Below are 9,623 nucleotides of genomic sequence, written 5' to 3'. Positions count from 1 at the left end.
TAAATCAAGAAAATTTTTATCAATATTTTACATTTCCATCGGCATGAAAATGAAAAATGATTGATAATAAAAAGCGTGAGCAAAAAAAAAAAAAACAAAAAAAATAAGCGAAATAAGCATCCCAAAAAGCACTACACCCATCTACTTAACTACAGTATCTACTTTTCTACAACATACTACTTTATTTAATAAAGTAGTATCTTGATTGTACATGTACTTGATTTTAAAAACGTTTTCTTTTTAATCAATATCATCTTCAACAAAATCTTCTTCCCCTGCAAGAAAATCCTGAAACAAACTTAAATTAAAAGTACAACATCAACATTTTACTTATTCTAAAAACATTTCTCCCTCTCTTCCCTAATATAAAAATTAAACATTTTGTTTGTAATTCTCTTTATTGAAAATCTAACAAATACTCTTCATAACAATATCTACATTCACACTGACGACACACAAAATTTGATACGAGATAAACCACATGTGGCAAGAGGAAAATGCAAATCAGGATACATCAATGATATGATAGCTAGTGGACAAAGTCACGTAACTATCAAGTATCAAGTATTTGCTTATAACGAGGAAGTTAAGGATGGCAGGATGATCATATTGCCTTGAAAAATAGGAAAACTATTGCTTTGGAAAACGAAACAAAGTAGGAAAGGCGAAAATGCCTTTTTTAATAAAAAGAAGAACAAAACACAGTTTATAAATCCCATGTTTTTTACAACCTATCCTACCTAATATAAAAATTAGAATATTTATCTGATGATGAGATGTAATCCATTTCGTTGAAAGGTGAAGAGGATACCTGAAACAGACTTAGTGAAATAACAGAATTAGTGAAATTCAATAACAAAAGTAATTAATTTTCAACAAATGAAGAGATCCCACGTTATTTGCTATCTATTTTTTCCTGTTTATTTTCTTCAATTCATACCTGTAACAAACTCAATTACTGGATTAGTAATTAAAAAATAATTTAAAAGGAAAATAAATATTAATTAAAAAAATCAAATTATCAAAATGTTGTTAAGCAATTCATGATTTTAAATCAAAGATATTTATTGATAAGAAAGAAATAAAATAAATTTTTAACAGTATTTTCAATAACAAACGCTCTTAATAAGGGGGCGCTGAAAAAGTGAAAAACGACGAAAAAGTAACCAGAAGGGTTACCAAAATAATTATCCACTCAATGTAAACCCGAACAAACCGTGAGTGGAGTTTTCTTTTATTTCGCAACACTAATGTACTAAAATCTCAAAAGAAAACGCGAGGAGTGCTTTATTATACTTCAAATGCAATTCTTTATTAAGAAAAAAAATAATTAAAAAAGATAAAAAATTCGCGAAAACATATACGAAACTCTGATAAATTAATTTATGCACTCATTATTTTATTGTAGACGCAACACTAAATGCGGAAGATTGCAGCCAAGTCAGAGACTGCCGTCGTACAATCACCCTTTGTACAGCCTTTTTGGCTGTAATAGGTGATTCAGGAAAGAGCTGGAACGTACTTCCACAATCCAAGTGGAAGAAATATGGGCAATTTGGACAAATAAACGCAACACTACTATAAAAACGCGATCATTCATCAACGCAACACTAATTCTTCAAATGAATTTACTTAATAAACAAAATTTAATGAATTTAATATTATTATTTTATAAATCTAAAAAGCTATTTGAATATCATAAATCGATATAACAAGAAAGAATAAATTCAAATTCAAATATTAAAAAAAAATAAATAAATAAAAATATACTAATTCATAATGAAAATAATTAAAAGCAATCGCGATATTTTTTTCAACGCAACGCTATAGCAAACGCGATCTTTTCATCGCAACTCTAATTCAACCCGTTATTAATCAATCGCAACACTAATGCAAAACCGCGATTTGCCCATGATGACTGGATAAATGATGGGCCAGCATGCAAATTGGCCAAGACGATACAACATATACTACGTATTACTAAAACGAGCACAATGACAAAGTAGTAACAATGACTTCCCATTCTTTGGATCCAGACAAGATCCAAAAGATGAGAAGCCATTCGTTGCAGCCCTCTTCGTGACAGTTTGTCGGGCCTCTTCGGTCTTCCTCCTTCGGGCGCAATGCCCGCTGAAACTTAAATCTAGGCTCAAGATTCACTAATCGCAAATCAAGGAAAAAAAAAAAAAAGGGACTAAATCGCGGAAGCTAAGTGCACATGGACGACCAACGATCGCAATGATCATTCTCCGTACATGTACAGAATCTCGAGCGCAACGTTCGTTTCGAAAGCAAATCGCGACCGCGACCGCGAAATTCGAAAAATCGATGAGCAAAGCCAGAGACGAATGGCATTGTCCTCCCATTCGTCTCAGCTTCACCCTCGATTTCCAAATTTTATTCCCTGAAACAGATTGTCACGCGAAAACGCGCCTACCCGATCAGAGACTGTGACAACCTGCCCGGCCCTACCTACTTATAATTAACAGACATACCAGAAGTATACTACCTATCCTACCTAACCCTATATTTAAAAAATGGCAAAACAGGCATACCAACACACTCATTCCACGATTCTCACGCATAATACCCGGGCGCAAAAGCCTACACTAGGGAAAACGTCCCGGGACGCCTCCGACACCCGGGCTTGGCACACTACTCGCACACTCTAACTTTACGTACCATTTTCCTGAAATCGACTGACGATGGCTAGCGACCATTGCGTGAAGCGCGACAAAAATGCGTGTATCTACTTTATCTATTTTAATTCTGAATATTTGATATGAATATGTGATATTTTCTACTAAAATATTAGTCATCAGACTAAACGGTATCATTATTGTGAATCAAAATTGTACCATTATTGTCAAATTTGAGACTAAAGATTAATAATCTTATTATCTATTAGTTATTCGCAATATTTAATTGCGAAAAAGATTCGAAAAAGAGATTGAACAGTGAAAGAAATAATAATTGAAACGACGCAATTCCACAGCCTAACCACACACACACAATGTGGAAAGTACGTCGTGCACGATACACTAACGCATTGCCAGTCGCTAAAAAATTTGTATTAACTTATGAACTAAGGTCATCATACTCATTGCCTCTCCCTCACTCAAGTAACACCTGGGCACGTGAGTGAGTTCCTGGCAGTGAACATGGAAAGGGTTAAATCTGAAAATCCTGAGCTAAAAAGAAATATTAGTATATCCATTTTGTATCTAACGGGCTAATATTCTTTGACTTTGCATTATATTCTTATTATATTTCAAATTATTATATTTGTATGACTCTACTTTATATTTTATTTCATTAATTGAACAAGTTATTGAAATTTTAATTCTTAATATTGAATTTAAAGAAAGAATTAGAATTATTCATTGTAATTAACATAAATATTAATAGAAATATCCTCAGGCGATTCCTTCATCAGAGCATATTTTCAAAGCCATAAAAATAATATTCAAAACTTATTGCTCTGATTCTAAAATCTACCTGTCGCGAAATATCTTCTTGCACAAAATTCAATTCATATTTGTGATTTACAAGAAAACAAAGAAAATTGAACTTTACTCTCTAAATGTTCTAAATGTTCTAAGTCATATTAAAGTTATTATTATATGAAATTGATATTATATCACAATAATCAAATTATATTTGGTCAAATAACTTATAATGTTATTCTGAAGAATTTTGAATTATAAAATTCAAATTACTTATTGTATTATATTAATACAATAATTATTATATGCTTTGACATTAGAAAATTATTAAACATTTTATATTAATCAAAAACGCGAAACGCAAGAAGATCCTAGCCTGAACTAATAAATAAAACACAAAAGAAATGTTACTACTCACGGATATTATAAACAAATATCCGTGGTCATTGTGCTCGTGCAAAATTCTACGTATACAACCAGTCATCCGTGTCGATACGGATCTTTCATCCTACGACATGATTGAATGACCGGAGGAACCAAAAAGCATGCGACTCACCATATGATGCGACGAACACCTTCACTGTGTTGTAGCCCCAGAAGTCATCGAGAAGAAGCCTGTCATCAGGTAGGAGGATGGAAGAAATCTGTGACAAAATATCATCAATTTAAAACACGGTTCTCGTTATTCAAAGAAATTGAAATATGAAACTATTAAATTTGCAATATGTAATAATGATATGTATTGAAATTCTGATTAATTTCTGTTTGAAAGAATAAAAAATTTAGACAGAAAAAGAGATAATTACCTCTTCGCGTGATGGATGATCGCCTTATTCTCTTCAGAGAAGCACTGATTCTACCCTGTACCGAAAACGAATATTTATAAAAAGAAAAAAATAAAAATAAGAAACTAATAACGCGTCCGTATAAATTATAATATAATCGGCGAACAAACACTGATTCTATCTTCGCGTTTGATTATTCTAATTAAATTTAATCAGAGCTATTGTGCTCTAAAAAATATTAAAAATACTATGACGAAGCAACACTGATTCTACTTAACCACATTGCGCGTGGTCACAAATATTTTTTAAGACTAAAGTCCAAGAAAAACTTTCATCAGCATCTGCAACAAAATATAAAACGTTCTATGTAATTTTTCTCTTAAAAATATAATATTCGTTATTTAAAATCTTAAAATCTTGGAACAGTAAAAAATATAACTGTGTTTAACTTTAAACTTTAATAAAACAGTTTATAAAAAAATAGTTTAATATAAAAAATTAAGTTTCTAATAAATTTTAATAATAATAAAAATATAAAAGATTAAAATCTAAAAAATGAGAATCTAATGATTTCTCTTACCTCTTCGCGTGGTGGATGATCGCCGTATTCTCTTGAGAGAAGCACTGACTCTACTCTGTACCGAAAACGAATATTTATAAAAAGAAAAAAATAAAAATAAGAAACTAACAACGCGTCCGTATAAATTATAATATAATCGGCGAACAAACACTGATTCTATCTTCGCGTTTGATTATTCTAATTAAATTTAATCAGAGCTATTGTGCTCTAAAAAATATTAAAAATACTATGACGAAGCAAACACTGATTCTATTAACCGCATTGCGCGCGGTCACAAATATTTTCTGAAATTAACATTAAATTAGTGGGATGGGAAAGAGATAAAAGAAGAAACAATATCTTTTTGATATTACTCTTCTTCTTTCTATCGTACATTTGTTCTGAAAATATTGCTAAATTACGAATTATGTATAAATCATGAAAGTGCTTCATAAATTTCTAATTTTTTTCGCTTTCTTTTAACCAAAACGTAATTTTATTATGAATTGCTTAACAACAATCACTAATAATCCTATAAAACAGAATAAAAATTTATACATACGAAATATAAAATTTTACCACATCAAAAAAGGCGTCCATATTGGAATTTTTCCCGCCTTCCCGAGAGCTACCATCATGACGCTACCAATTAAACCTGCGCAGAAAAAATCAAAACTTCTAAATAAATCAATTAAATAAAATGTATGAAATTAGATTACGTTAATAAAGTATCACAACAATCAAATCAAATAAAAATTCACGATGTAACCTATCTTATTAAATTCGACACTCCATTTATACGAAGAATGAGAAATGAACTCAAAATGATTTAATTGTCAAAGAATTATCAATTTTAATAATATTGTATAGAATATTGAACAAAGATGTATTAATTAAATAACAAAAACGCACAAATGATAAAAAAAAAAAAAGAAACAGTATTAAATTATTACGCACTAAATAGAATACACGTCTCGAGAAAATTTCAAACGTCTAATATTCACGACGAATCAACCAATAATGTCACTTTGCGCATTCGATTTCGCGCATCGAATAACAATATGGAGAGGGGATACGTTCGACAAGTCGAAACATGTTTGGACACGAATCCAATTTCTTGGAAATATATATACACAATGTTATAAGGATTGTTTCTACCCTCGAGCAAAATATAAATGACCAAAAAAAGTAAACAATAAACACATACGTGAGACGTTACACACAATATATATATACAATCGAAAAAATATGCGACACTCGAATAATACGATTTCACGAAATAAATTGACGAACCGTGAAAAATTTATTTTATTTTAATACGACTAAAATAATAAAAAATAAAGATCAAGAACTTAATTAAAATTATATTAAAAAAGACGAATATACCACTTCAAATTCTGTTTCGAAATATTTCGATACGAGACGTTAATGACGCAATAAACGCAAAATGAACAATCGAAGGAAAAGACGCAAAGAAACACAAAAAACTAATTAATTTCGTTTTCACTACACTGAATGGATTATTTAAAAACTTAAATTAACAACGATTGATAAATTTAGTAATAATTAGAGTAAAATAACTTACCTAATAATCCGAATTCGCGACGACACGTCCACTCCACACAATTTTCAACTGTAGACTAACGCCATGCGCAGTATGATGCGCAGTGTGATGCGCACTGGTTCGTCTCGCGCCAAGAATTAAGCGATGTTCTGATTGGCTGGCCCATGATGCTTATTTTTCCATTCAAAAACGCGCGAAAAATTAAAATATTATGTATGTATATTATAATTGTTGTTGCTTGGAATCCTGCAAAGATATTAATTTATTAAAAACATAATAACAAGAAAATTATTAATTTAACAAGATAAATCATTAAATTAAATAAAACAGATTATAAAACAAAAGAGGATTTTAATATAAAGATTAATTTAAATAAAATTATATTTCGTTTAAGTGAAATTTAAATAAAAATAAAACACAAAAGAGAAATTTAATAAAAAAAAAATAAATTTATAAAAAGAATGATAGAATAAAAAAAGAAAATAAAAATAACTGAATTTAATATGATTAAAACACATGAATTGAATTTAACTTTAAAATAAATAAATTTAAGAAATTAAATCAAGGAAATATAAGAAAGTAAAATATAAAAATATAAAAATCAAACATAAGTAAGATATTTTATATTAAGATGAACAAAATCTGAACAGAATTCAAATATAAAAGAGGAATAACATAAAGATAAACAAATTTAAATAATATAAATAACATTTATTTATCGATTGAATTGGAAAATTAAATATAAAAATAAAATTTAACATTATCAATTTGTTAAATTTATTTATTTTCTTTAAATGTTCTCCTTGATTTATATAATATGTTAAATCTGTTAAATCTTTTTCCTATGTTTCAATTCTTTTGAGTTTTCTTACTTTGAGATTAAATTCTTCTTCTATCTTTCAAACTTATAATATTTTATAAATAATTAACTCTTATATTATATTCATTTTTTATGTTTTATTCATATATTTATATATAACAATGTTAAATTCCTTTTTTTTCATATGCTGCACACCTTTATTACATTTAATTAATTATATTAGTTATGTTGCAACATATAAAAAAATAAAATATTGCAATATATAAGTAATGAACAAATATAAAAACATAAGAAGAAAATATAACAGAAAAGGTTAACTACCATAAAATAAAAATATTGAAACATAAGATAAAAATTTAATCTCAAAGTTGAAAAAAATCTAAATCTAATAATCTAAAAAAGAACAAAGAATGAATTTTAGTTAATTGAATTTGAATATATATATATAAAACAAGAAATTTAACAATATAAAACAAATTTGCTGAACTTAATTGTTTTCTTTAAATGTCTTTCATGATTTAATTTTACTAATGTTTGATTTTATATTTTTATTATTTCTGTTAAATCCTTTTTTTATGTTACATTTCCTTCAGATTTTTTTATCTTTGAAATTAAATTCATCTCCTATCTTTCAATTTTATTTCACTTATAGTGTATCCTCTTTTTTTTATTATTTTTTTATTAATTTTGTATTATATGACCATGTTGAAAATTCCTTTTTTTATATGTTGCACATTTGTTAGATTCAATTAATTTATTATGCAATTTATATGTTGCAACATATAAAAAAGAATAAAATGTTGCAATATATAAGTAATGAACAAATATAAGAACATGAAAAGAGAATGTAACAAAAAAGGTTGACTCTTAGAAAATAAAAATGAATTGAAACTTAAGAATAGAATTTAATCTCAAAGTTAAATCTAAAAGATAATCTTAAATCTAAATCTAAAAAATCCAAAAATGAATTTAACATAAATTGTTAATTGTCAAGTGAATTAGGAAAAATTAGATCAAAGAGAGAATTTATCATTCTAAATTTGTTGAATTTTTATTCTTTTATGTAAATGTTTTCCTGATTTAGATAATATTTCTGCTATATCCTTTTTTTACCTTTCAATTTTATTTCACTTTTAGTATATCCTCTTTTTATTTTTTTATTCATTTTGTACTACATGATCATGTTTTTATATGTTGCACATTTGTTAGATTCAATTAGCTTATTAGTTATGTTACAACATATAAAAGAATATAATGTTACAATATATAAATAATGGACAAATATAAAAACATAAGAGAAGAATTTAAAGAATTAAAATTAAAAAAAATCTATATCTAAAAATCTGAAACATCAAAAAGGAATATAACATTAGTGTCAATTGAATTTGAAAGAAATATAAAATAAAAAAGAAATTTTACATCATAATCATTAATTAAATTTAACAAAGCTGCAATATATGAGAAAAGAATTTAACATTGTAAATTTTGTTGATTTGTTTAAATATTTCTAAATGAGTTTGGTAATATTTCTTATAAATCCTTTTTTTATATATTATAATTCTTTTAGATTTTATTTTTACTCAACATACTTTGAGATTAAATTCTTCTTCTATCTTTCAAAATTATTTTACTTTATAAATAGTTAACTTTTGTATTATCTTATTTTTTTATGCTTTATTCATTATTTATGTATAACAATGTTAAATTCCTTTTTTTATATACTGCAGTTTCATAGCATTTAATTAATTATATTAGTTATGTTGCAACATATAAAGAAATAAAATGTTGCAATATATAAGCAATGAACAAATATAAAAATATAAGGAGAGAATATAACATAAAGGTTAACTACTATAGAATAGAAAAGAATTGAAACATAAGAAAAGTATTTAATCTGAAAGTTTAAAAAAAAATCTAAATCTAAAAATCTAAAAGATCAAAAAAGAATTTAACATAATTGAAGCTAATTGAATTAGAAAAAACATATTTTTATTGTTATTATATTCTTGTCTTATATTTTTATATTTGTTCATTACTAGACATTATATATATATTACAAAATTTTATTCTTTTATATATTATAACATAATAATTAATTAAATCCAACAAAGTTGCAACATATAAGAAAAGAATTTAACCTTATAATCCATAAATAATGAATAAAATATAAATAGAAGTTATACAAAAATAAATAAATATAATAAACAAATATAAGAAAGTAATGTAACATAAAACTCAATTGCTATTTCTGATAAACTAAAAAAATAAAAATAATTCTAGCATAGAAAAATTATTTAATCTAAAAATTAAGTAAATTTAAAAAATAAAAAAAAATAACTTAAAAATTAACTAAATTTAAAAGAACATAAAAATTTTGTATTGTATAATAAATAAATAATAAATAAATATAAAATCATAAAAAGAGAATGTAACACAAAAGTTAACTCTA

The 9,623-nt window shown here is 26.3% G+C and overlaps 1 long non-coding RNA gene across 2 annotated transcripts; it reads right to left on the bottom strand.

The window, feature by feature from the left end:
- Positions 1–3,760: 3,760 nt before the first annotated feature.
- Positions 3,761–6,835, bottom strand: LOC133666750 (uncharacterized). Of its 2 annotated transcripts, XR_009831300.1 has the most exons (4): positions 6,376–6,833; positions 4,812–5,445; positions 4,253–4,572; positions 3,761–4,090 (listed from the first exon to the last, which is right to left on the bottom strand). It is a non-coding gene; the product is annotated as an uncharacterized LOC133666750 (long non-coding RNA). The 2 variants fall into 2 exon arrangements; XR_009831299.1 differs by having other exon boundaries at positions 3,761–4,572; positions 6,376–6,835.
- Between the last annotated feature and the right edge of the window lie 2,788 nt (positions 6,836–9,623).

The sequence above is a fragment of the Apis cerana genome, linkage group LG10 (assembly GCF_029169275.1).
Source record: "Apis cerana isolate GH-2021 linkage group LG10, AcerK_1.0, whole genome shotgun sequence".
NCBI lineage: Eukaryota > Metazoa > Arthropoda > Insecta > Hymenoptera > Apidae > Apis > Apis cerana.
Note: the sequence above shows the minus strand (reverse complement) of the source record. Positions and strands in the feature narration are given on the sequence as shown.